Consider the following 12395-nt stretch of genomic DNA (forward strand, 5'->3'; position numbering starts at 1 on the left):
TCTTTATTAAATTATAGCCATGTTCACTTTAAATCTGATGAAAAGATAAGAAGGTGAATCTTGTGGATTTTCTTAGATTTGCTCAAAACCGCGGGCGGAATTGGTAGTTGGAGTTCTAGAAGGTTGTCTTTTGCTACAAGGCTATAGCTGACAAGCTCTGTCCATCGCAATATCTTTCCTCGTCTGTGCGGAGTTCTCTATACATGCCTAAGAAGGTTACGAAGAAGATTGAGAGCTGTTGTAATCCCTTCTTGTGGTCTGGATATAATGGCAAAGCTACTGTTTCTGGGTTAATTTGATGTATATCTCCCTAAAACGGAAGGTTGATTGGGTTTGAGACAAGATTCATCAGTGGAACAAGGCTGTTGCCATGAAACTTATAAAAGAATAAGTGCTGCTCCAGTCGAGGATAAGATTAGAGAAGCTCATTTGAAATGGTTTAGAGAATAAGTTCAGGTGCCCTAGTTAGACGATGTGATCAAGGGATGGAAGCTTGGGGCCACACGGTTTAAATGCATAACTTAGTATTTTGCATGTACGTGGAATAATTATCTTATCTAACAAATGTCCAAAAGGATTTGTTCCAAAGTATGCTCCATGGAGAGTTGTTCTTTGTAGGAATAACTTAAGATTGACGGATGTAATCCAGATTAGTTTTGTTCAAATAGAATGCGTTCGGGAGTTTCGACTGTGATGGACTCGAAATGATTAATATATAACTGATCACTTATTGAGATAAGGCTTAAGTATCGATCGATTGTTGTGCTATATTAAACGACAGGCACAACATCCATACTGCGTGAATAGATGATGCACTTTGTCTATATCAAATGCATAATCTGAAGTTATGGGGAAATGCTTGGCAAGGATTTCTTTTCAGTTCTTTTAGTATGTTAAATCCTTAAAAATGTCCTAACAACTTAAATTACCAATGAAAATGTTGGTCAGTAAATTCTTTTACTAACCGTAATAGGTCTCTCTTGCATGTACACGTCCGATCTTATATCTGGAGCAAAACATCAGGGTTGGGTGACATCGTTCACCACATCGGGCATCATCATAGCTCTAGCCAAGACATGGTAGCTCCAAAATAAAAAATAGTAATAAAAAGATGAAAATAAAAATAAAAACGCTGAGGAAAGCTCTGATTCAAATTGTTAAAGTGCCATACCGCTTGAACATGGGATTAAAATAAACTTTATATACACGCACGCTCAGATCATCCAAATGGCTCGACCTTTAAGATTGTATACTATCAAAATGGTAGAACATTGCAAGAGAGAGGAACTAGAGCTACAAGCTAGGTAAAATCCCACGTGGTTTATGCAGAGGTTACTTTTCTTTCATAAACTAAAAGGCCCGGGAAAGGCGACGAGCACTGCGGCGCCATCTTGCCCCAATGGTTTTACGCCCAGTATAAAATGTTGAATTTGAGCTATAGTGTTTATGCACACCCGTATTTTAAGGGTATGAGGTTGGCGAACCCGTCACCACAACCCCACTACGACACGTGCTGGTAGTCAAGAAATATTTCCGCATGAGAAATGTCATAGCTAAGCCACATAACCTAGCCGTTTAGAGATCTGCTCACAACTTGAATTAAACTCATGGCCTTATAAATCAAGAAAACATAAAAATAAATGAAAAAAATAAAGATATAATCGGATAATCAAAATTTACATTCGCTCATACACATTCTACCCACGTTCTCTGAAGAAAACTCCACACGCGCTGAAATATATGAGTCAACAAATCAGCTTTCTACAATCAAGAAAAAATAGGATCTCCGTTTGCCTTATTTTTATTTTTATTTTTTAACAGGAGGAAACATCCTTATCCATTCGGATCTCCATTTGCCTTATTTTCTTAAACAGGAGGAAACATCCTTATCCATTCCTCCTGTGCTTTAGAAGACAAAATAGATATAAGGCCAAGAATCTCATCTAATGGCAAAATAAGAGTCTCGTGTACGCCTTCAGAAGAGTCCAACTAATATGCGGTCAAACTGGACCGCTGATCTATATCCACTTCTCAAGGCCACAATTGACTTCAAAATAGGCAGGTCGTACACGGATTCAAACTCGAGACAATACTTAACAGGGTATTGCTTCAGTAGCTGGGCGCAATTTTGGCCATGTGGTTGATGCGAGTTCGAACCCCAAGAGACAATGCTCCGATTTCACCTAAGTGGAGGAGGGGGTGGACCTTACACTCCTACGATGAGTTTATTATCCATTGCAAATTCCCTTCGTGATTATTAAAGGAAAATGATAAGTGAGTGGACAACTGGCGAGACAAAGCAATGAGAACGGAAGATTAAAAACATGGAAAAAGAAAAGGGGGGATCCAAATGGAGATGATGAGCGAGAATCAGTCAATGACGTTCAGAAAAGGAGTTCGTAGTAGGCTGTAACAAGTGGAGGTTCCGCCACATTTTCTGGAGTGGGAAACCAGCAATAATTAATAGTGTAAGTTGCTTTCTATCATATTTTGGTTGTCATTTGCAGACAACTTTCGCTAGTTTTATATAAACTACAGATGACAAATTTTGACTCTATATGAAGAAGAAATCATGCAACGAATGGGTGTCTAACTTGTACAAATGGTATTTCGAACTTGAAACGGGCATGAAAAAAATTAACGATACACTACCTGGACTTACGACTTTTTACTAGTGAAGCAAAAAAGATATGGAGTTGTTCCAATATGAAGAGAACTACATCCACGGTTACATCATATTAAATTTTGGTTGATTTTGTGAAAAAATCATGAAAATTGAAAATCGACACTTTGGCCCCTAAATCTTTTGTACTAATATGAATTTTTTCAAACAAGGAACACATCTTGCACATGATCGAACTAAGTCACTCCTGTCGTATAATACAAAATTCATTTGACTGCCCCAAAAGTAAAAATAAATCACGCTCCCGTTGCGTGTCTACAACTAATTCACCACCGCGTATTTGCGATGTAATTGACATAGACAGTCAGCAAATAGACTTCAATACTTGCAACAGAAACAGGGATCGGAGTTCTTCCACGTGACCTGAATAAACCACAACATGTTTGTATAACACAGACAATCATCTTTCCAACTTAGTTTTATGACTGCTTTTCAGTAACTTATGCATAATAGTTCTATTAAAATCAGAATTATTGTTCAATAGTTTAATGTAGTCGAGACCAAGGGATTACTAGCTTGGATTTTTAAACTTGTATAAAAGGAAAATAATAATGAAAGTATAATCCTTTAAAATGTGATTGAAGATTGATGTAAATAAAATAAAAGATAAATCACCTTAAATTTAAAAAAGAATCAAATAAACTAAATTTCATTTCAATTTGCGATTACCTGAATTTTGGTCATTAATAATTCTAGGGTTTTTCCTTTTAAACTTACCTTTAAGCCAAAAAAAAAAAAATATATTTATGGGAATCAAATTCCAACGAGTGAGACTATGATTTCGGTTTCCTTGGGAGATTGTGGGGGTGCAGATAGCATTGTTGATTTGCTTAGAGTAACGGTGCAGTCAGCGAAGCATTTTCCTAAAAGATATTATAGAACTCATTGCGCGACAAATTCAATTTTGGTCTATATGCTATGTTTCCAACACGCCTAGCCTCCCCCAGTTAACTAGATTCACGAACTTTAATTTAAGAGCGTGGACACACCAGAATAATTAGACTTTTGAGGACCTTGGACTCACGAGTAACGGTGTATTTGACCTTGATTGATGTATAGAAAATTGCTTCTCTTCGGTGGAGGGGTCTATCACAATTCTTTGATTCGTGGAAATGAAGAAAAGACCAACCTTTTCATTAATTTCCTCTAATTTTAGTTATGGAAAATGCTCAATCATGACATTTATCTTAAAAAGATTTTCATGGGCAAACTTGTATATATAGCAATTTTTATTATTCAATACTTGTTTTTTTATTATTCCCATAAGATATTGGATTAAGATTTGATGAAAGAAATAAAGTTTTTGTTGAATAATAATATGAGGACTAGTCCTGGTAACAAAAAACATAGAAAGGACTAAAATTGACCAATTCTAATAGCACGTGGGTCAAAAGTGTAATTTTAGTAGAATCATGTATATGTAGGTGCCACACGTCGATTTGGCAGTGCTCACTTGCCATGTTCCATCCACGTTTTGACTGGATATTAATTTACTTTTGAAATTGTCGCCGGAGACAAGTTGGGACACTAAATTATTACAAAACATAGTATAGGGACCAAATTAAATTTGGCTAATGGTACGGGGACTACTTTTCCATTTTCATCTCGAGTCTACCAGGTGTACGAACATTACTTTACGAGCGTGGGAACACCTGAATGATAAACTTTGAGGACTTAGGACTGACTAGCAACAATGTATTTGATCACATTCTTGATCAAGGAACTCTTATCATATATCCAAATATGCGATTCTTTGGTAAGAGGGTGTGTCACGTCTCTTTGGTCCGTGGGAATGAACAGAACGCCGACTTTTTCACCGCCCATCTTGAAAACATGCCTGCCTTTCGATTTAGAAAGAAGATTATCATAGAATTAGAATAAAATAAATATCACATACAATTGCCAGGATCAGCTCGCACAAACACAGGGTCTCCTTTCACTCATGACTATTCCAATCATAATGTATTTTTTTATGGTATATTAATGACTCGTGTCGAAATTAGAATGAAATGAACATTTAGCATTCCACTTATAACGCATGGAACTTCGCAGCGCACACGTTATGACAATGGGAGAAATAAGATTTCTCAATTTACGCAGGAGTGTTTCTCGTTTTAAATGTCCCTTTTCTTAGGACCATTATTGGGACCATTATTGTATGTCAAAGTTACATAATGGATAAAAGAAATTTAATATGGAAAACTATAAGTGAAATTGATCAAATTATTGCATAAACAAATACGGCTATGGAGCCAGGATATAGAGTGAGGAGGGTCAATCATTTAGAAGCATTGTGTCACAAAGTTTTCAATTCAGCGCAAAGCACTCATACCGCCATTTTGAGCTCTACTTCATGATTCCAAACTTGCAAGCTCTTTATTTTGGACATTGAGCTTAATTTTTGGTTGATTTAGTTCAATGGAAAGGTCCATGAAGTACTCGCACTACTTATAACATGCATTAAAACTCAGTTTTATATTAGTGTTCAATCTCGTCAACCGGTCAGATATCATGAATTAAACAAAATAGTCACCACAAGGTTGGGTAACCATCAAACTAAGTTTGAGCAACTCTAAAGTAGCTCAAACTTACTATGTCAACATGCACAATGTACTTTAAATTTGAAATGTCTTGAAAATAGTTGCAATATTTTAAGTAAGATGGAGGTTAGTTCATTACTTAATCAGATGAAGGTTGCTAATTCGTTCATATAAATGATGATGATTTCGTAAAAGAATCGCTAGATTCAGAATGTCGATAAAGAAGGCAAATAATTGGTGTTAAGATATCCCTAACTCTGGTAATTCCAAAAGGTGTCAATAATCTACAATTAACTCATAAGTTAAACGTAGAAAAGTTGATAACTCCAGTGAATAAAAAGAAAGTAATTTCGACTAAGAGTTGGTAGATTTCAAATGTTACTGAGCAAGACAAATTTGAGTGGGCAACTAAATTGAAATGAAAGTTCATAACATAATACATACTGCTTAGTAATTTAATCAAGGAAAGTGATAATTTCATAAAAGAGTTTGTAAATTAAAATGTTGATTAGCGAGACAAATAAAATTTGGTAAATCAATAGAAAGCTTATACATGTATAAAATATTCCCAGAAAGACACTTGATAAGTAACTCAACTAAAAGTTGGTAATTAAAATCATCAAAATCATGTCCAGATGAATTTGTTAATCATCACGTGAGAATGTCGATATGGGCCACATTCTAACAATTAAGAACAAGAACAAACTTCCCACGATAGCCAGAGAAGGTTGTTTGCTTAATTATTTGTTTGTTTTAAGGTCTTTTGTTGATTTTTAATGGCATTCAGTGATCTTTTCATGTAATTTTCTTAATGAAATGATATGTCATTTATAGATTGGTAGTACTTACGAAGATTATTGATACAGTTAATATGTCCAACCTAAATATATGCAAAGAGTATATGAAGATTATATAAACCTTAGATACTTTAACACCCCATTATGCGTACAAGGTGAATTAATATACAAGGTGAATTAATAACGAGACTTAAAATATCCTTTTAAGAAATTAGGAAGTTGCACGTACTGGTTTGGTTACGTGACAGTATTCACCTCGCATGCTCTTACTTAATTTTTTCGACTTTTTCATAGGAATATATATATTGTTGAGAGGCTGGCTAATTATTATGTATATTTACTTAGGGCGGCTTCTTTTGAACTCCATAAAGGGAGGAGACAGGCTAACTTAAAGTGAAGGTATGAGTAAGACCGTTGTTGTGGGAAGATTCATGAATGCCACGTATTTCTTAATAAGTTAGGCACCTCCCTAATTATTATTTAATAAAATTCCTTTTGATGGCCAATCAAACTTCTCAAATTAATAAATCTCATAGGTCAAACGCCGTTCACTTTGTCATTTCAGATATGATGGCCACAAAAAAAAGAACAAAGGAAATACCTGAGGAGGACTAAAATAAGCTATCATCCAATGGCTTACACTTTTAGATTGTAGACTTTCAACACGGTCATACATTGCATGACAAAGGTGCTAGAGCTGTAAGATAGGTAAAATCCCACCTTGTATAAGCACGGGTTAAATTTCTTTTCTATAAACTAAAAGAGTGAGGAAAGGCAATCAGCAATACAATCCCCTTTTAAGTGTTGAAATAAGGGTCCTGTATATATTGTGGAATGTTCAGTTTGAATCATGACTATTTCATAGTAACTGTGATCCAAAGTCTAAGGTTGGCGAGCCATTCACCAAAATCTTACCAAAATTCATGCTAATAGCTTCAAAATCTCTACACAATACATGTTGTAACTAAGCAATGCAATCAAGCTATTTGGAAGTTTGCTCACAACGTGACCTCATAGAAATTGTCGCAACCTTTTTTTCAGCGCCTTATTGCGCGAGCGCCTGCGGAGGTTAATGGCTTGCTAAGTCGATTAAGCTTAGCTCAAGCTCTCCAAAGCCCACCTCATCACGACTTATGGTCTAATGGTGGGTGCAGCTTTGACCATACAATTGGTGCAAGTTTAAACCACCTAAGCCAATGCACCGATCTCACTAGAGGGGCGGGAAAGGATGACCTTATGCTCTTGCGAGGACTTTACTTGTCACAGATTCCCTTCACCATTATTGAAAAAGGAAAAAAGAAGAAGAGAGGGATCCAAATGGAGATAACGAATGTGAATCACATGAACAAAGTTAATAAATGAAATTCGAAAATCTATTACCTACAACTAGTGAAGGTTCAACCACATTTTAACATATTCTATGATTCCACAACCAATGAATGGCATTTCCTATGTAATAAAGTTGTAGGGGAAATTATAAAACTCGTCCTCATACTATTACATGATTCAATTTTAGTTCCTACACTATAATCCCCACCTTGTCTCTGGTAAGGCAAAATTCAACTTTCTTCTAGATGTGGACGAAATATGCTTAGTCAGCACCAACAAATCAACACGTGGTGCTTGCATGTACAAGTTTCCAAAAGCATTTTACTTTTGGCCTTTGCACGTTTAAGAATATTTCATTTTGGTCCTTGTACTTTGTTTTAGTTAAACAACTAGTCCCTGAATTACTATATTTTTTTTGGGTCAAAAACGGATAAATATTATATAATCTAACCAAGAGTGCCACTGTTTGCCAAAATATCAGTACAAAGAAGATCCAAAAGAGGTGGGGAGGGGAAACAACCCAGTTCATGGGGAGACTTCGGTGCCCATGGGCTTTCGCGGCCCGCCAGCAATCCGATTGGCTTCTCTCCTACAATGCACGAGTCGTAAGTTAGGAAACAGGAGCAGCGCCGCAGCCTCTCGGACTAGCGCATGGATCTCCGATGGCGTCAAGCAAGGAAGATGCACGGCTTCTACGAGTACTAGGCAGTCGGATTCAAAGATAAGTTGTTCATTTTCCATTCCTTTCTGCAACAGGTTTTGGAAGGTGAGTGTGAGGGCTTGTACCTCTGTCTGCATAGCCGAAGAGGTTGTAATACTGCTGGTGAATCCATCAACGAGCCGGCTGGAGTGATCACGACTGACAGACGCCCCCCAACCCTCGTTTGGTGCAGTGGGAAAGTGATATTGCTAGTATGAGTACCTAGAGGGGGGTGAATAGGTATATAAAGAATTTTTCTCAAGCAATTGCACAATACTAGACAGTTGAAGGAAACGATAATCAAAGTAAGACTGAGAGAAGAGAAAATTTAACACACGGTTTATAGTGGTTCGGCTTATATCAAGCCTACTTCCACTCTTTTCTTCACCGACAGCCTATTGGCTGGATTCCACTATGAACAAGAGAGAGGTTACAGCACAGCTTTGCCTTGATTCCACAAAGTGTAGATGTTCTACCACACCTCCTCAAGATTTCTCACAAATATAGACTCTCTCTTTCGTATACAAGTATTCGCTCAAAGGATTTGTCTAAACGAAAAGGAGCTTCAGACTTTGGAATTCTTCTATCACACACACCTTGAACAACTAAGACAGTCTTCCTTATATACTCCTTTATGCCATCATACCAGTTGGCACTTACCAAAGGAATTCCTCCAATCTACCCGTTGGACGGAATCAATTAGGAAGATTGTTCAAGCTATAAAAGGAACGTGTTGATAGCCCATCAATCCTGTTCGCCCATACAATCAGGATCTCGGTTTCCATAAGCAGAACCTTCCAATAATATTTAGGCAATCACCGGATCTTCAATTATAAAATCAATCTTCGATCAATCAAAGGACTCCGTTTAAGTCTTCTCCAGCCATGAGATCTTCTCCAGTTGATAAGGTTAAATCCTCAACGAAACATCAAGTTATGGATAACCTTTCTTCAACGGATTAGTGACTGTCAATGAGGATAGACTTTGAGTCTTGAGTCTGGCTGTCTCAAGGTCTTCAGACTTTAAATAGCAGAGTCTGCAAGCCTTCGCACTAGACTGATAGAAACGATTTGTCAACTTCAAAACACTTCAAGAAGATTTCTCCAACAATCTCCCCTTTTTGATGGTGACAAAACTTTCCCCGCAGATTTGGATATCTTTGACCGCAAAACATTTCTCAAACACATATGCATATTTTATAGAGGTAAATGTCTTAACAGAATAACACTAGAATCTGCAACCACGAAAATAGGTTAGTCCAAGATATGATGAAGCCATCCATAAGATATTAATATTAGTTAATAGAAGCAGTCAAGTCCAAGTCTAGTTCAGTTCTCATCCAGAAACAAACCAAAGTCAAACAGATTCAAACCACAAAACAATCCAACAAACAATTAAAAGTTGAATGAAATTTTTTTGATCAAATCTTGCATCTCTCCCCTTTTTGTCATCATTAAAAAGGATGAGATGAAGTTAAGATTGCTTGGGAACGCGGACAAGCTGGAAATCTTCCATAGATCGAACGATGCCTTCCAGCCTTTTAAAGTCTTCCTTTAGCTGTGCAATCTCCTCACTTTTGGCATTGGCCTGATTCTCGAACAGAGGGCTTGCATTTTATCATTCAATGAACATGAAGAAGCTTGACCTTCATTCTTCAAGCTTTGAACTTCGCATCCCAAGGCATAAATCTGACCTCACATCTCCAAAAGAATATCCATGATTCTGCGAAAATCTGATCCATTATCGTTTGAGTACTTGCTTCAGCTCGATTCGATGGAGTAAATGCGGATGATGGTAGATCAGCATAATCTTGTAGGTTTGGCGATGAAACTTCATGACCTTCTTCTGGAAATTGAGATGCATAAACATCCTCCGGGTCTCTGGTGAGCGATCGACTCCTTCACTTGCATCAGACATGAAGACTTCACTCCTTTCTCCCGATCTCCCCGTTTCCATGCCTACGGTGGAGAAGAGTGTTCTTCGGGTTCTCCTTCTTCTCTTCTTTCTTCTTCAGGTCTTTCCTCCCTCTGTTTCTTTTTCAGCTTCTATTTCTTCTTCTTCCTTCTCCTCTCGCTTCTTTCGTCATTTGCTCCGATTCTTTCTGTGGAACAGGATGACTTAAATTCTTCAAAGCCAATGCAGAGATGGTGATGTCTTCCTCATCATCTTCATCCTCAACAAGGAGAGCTCTTTTCTCTTGGATGGAGCAACCATGGGCTCCTTCCCTTTTCTTTTAGCCGCAGAAGATATTTGATGAGATTTTGCAGAGTCTTCTCCTTGAATTTCTCCAACTCCTTGCTCAGTTCCTTCAGACGCATTTTGGTCACCATTTTCAAACCTACCACCATATGATCGCATGGTCGAACACAAAAGATTTGTGGAGGCTGAATATTCAGATGTCTGAATAACTTCGTAACAAGGCTTGGGTAAGGGAGTTGACCTCTCGTCCTTCATCATTGCTCTATACATGTGAAACATCACAAAGTGTGAGGGAGAGAAAACTTTTTCCAAAGAGAATAGCATACATCGCCTTGGCCTCTCGAACTTGAAACATCAGTCTTGGAAGTTGATTTCGGTCGGAGGCAATTAATCACAATCTTGTGAAGCAAGATGTTGAATGCACCCATCCTTAAGTAGGTGATCTTTTCATCTCTTCTCCTGTCCTTCACCAGTTCAAGAGTGGCCCGAGCAATGGAAACTTTGATTGGCTGATATCTTCCTCTTTCGACTTCTAACACATCCGCCAAGATATTCATATCCACAACATAATCTTGGTCTTTAACGCTGAACGAGAATCTATTCGCATCCAAAAGCTTAGATTTGAATAGAAATATGCAGTTAATTCAAAGATAGGCCCTCGTAGAGTCGAGCAGAACTTTTCAAGTTGAAGATAACTGAACTTTTCCTCAAGTTCATATTCACAAAAGATCCAGAAAATCAAAATCTACACTCCTAGGGTTTATTACCTCACGCTTCAGCAATTTCGAGTACAGATCCTTTTGCTCCTTTGATCTAAACAAATCTCCCCTTTTTCCTTGATTATCAACCGCAACACCCATTTTCGGTTGGAATTGACTGTACAATTTATCATCATCATTCCCATCTACAGGATTCGGCCCCCAATCACGAGGATCACTTGGGATATTTGCAAGGGTTTCCTCAGCCACCCCTTTTCGAGCAATTCCCAAACTTTCCATTTTTTCAGAAAGATATATTTGTTCCCATGTCCTTTGTCTTTAAGAAAATCATTAATGTAGTTCAAAGGAGTACGAATTCCTTTTTAGGGCACGATATAACTGGTAAATATAAGCGGGCTTCGAACTCTTACAGTGGTCTCGCATCCTCGATGATTTCTTCCGTTGTTGATGATCAACGCCTTGAGGACTAGATGGAGGAGAATGACGCTGTTGAGAATGTTGTGGGCTCGCTTGTTGTTCTGGAGTCACTTCATCTTCAGTAAGATCGAAGTGCGTAGGCCCCTCACTCATCCGCCGTGGTCCCCTGCTTGCAATTCTCGAAGACTTTCTTGAAGATGACATCTTTCTTAGTTTTTGGAAGATTCCTTGCTTGACTTTCCCAGGAAAGATGACAACTTTTTGAGGATTAAATGAAGAAGACAAACGGGAATGGAGGATCGATGCTTTTTAGGGTTTTTGAGAGAAAAGTGAAGAGGAATCGACAGTTCACGATCGATTAAGAAGAGGGATAAACGAACCGTCATAAAGGAAATAAAAATATGCCTTTTCAAAATAACTGTCTTTTTCCGCAAAAATAGCCATTTCAAAAATAACTTCCTTTTTGAAAATGAAACGATGCAATATTTACGTCAATTAAATATAGCAACAATTTAAACACAAATCGACAATCGTACCTTTTCAAGTTGAGATTCAAGAGAGAAAGACTTACAGTTTGACGGACGTACCAAGACTGTCTTTTTCCGATAAAGTCTTGTAAGTCTGAGTCTGAAAGTCTTTAGACTTTGATATCCTCATACCTCAAAATGTTGAGTCTGGAGCGTATAAACTCAAATTGATTTTTCTCTAAAGGCTTTGTGAATATATCCGCCAGTTGATTCTTTGAGTCAACAAATTGAATTGAAACATCTCCATTTTGAACATGGTCTCTTATAAAGTGATGTCGAATCTCTATATGCTTTGCTCTTGAGTGGAGAATTGGATTTTTGGTGAGGTTGATAGCGCTGGTGTTGTCGCAATTAATCTCCGTGCATGAGTCTTCAATTTCAAAGTCTCTTAGCTATTGTTTTATCCATAGAATTTGCGAACAGCAGCTTCCTGTGGCTACATACTCTGCTTCTGTTGTTGAAAGAGACACAGTGCTTTGTTTCT

Source organism: Eucalyptus grandis, chromosome 3, assembly GCF_016545825.1.
Source record: "Eucalyptus grandis isolate ANBG69807.140 chromosome 3, ASM1654582v1, whole genome shotgun sequence".
Lineage (NCBI taxonomy): Eukaryota > Viridiplantae > Streptophyta > Magnoliopsida > Myrtales > Myrtaceae > Eucalyptus > Eucalyptus grandis.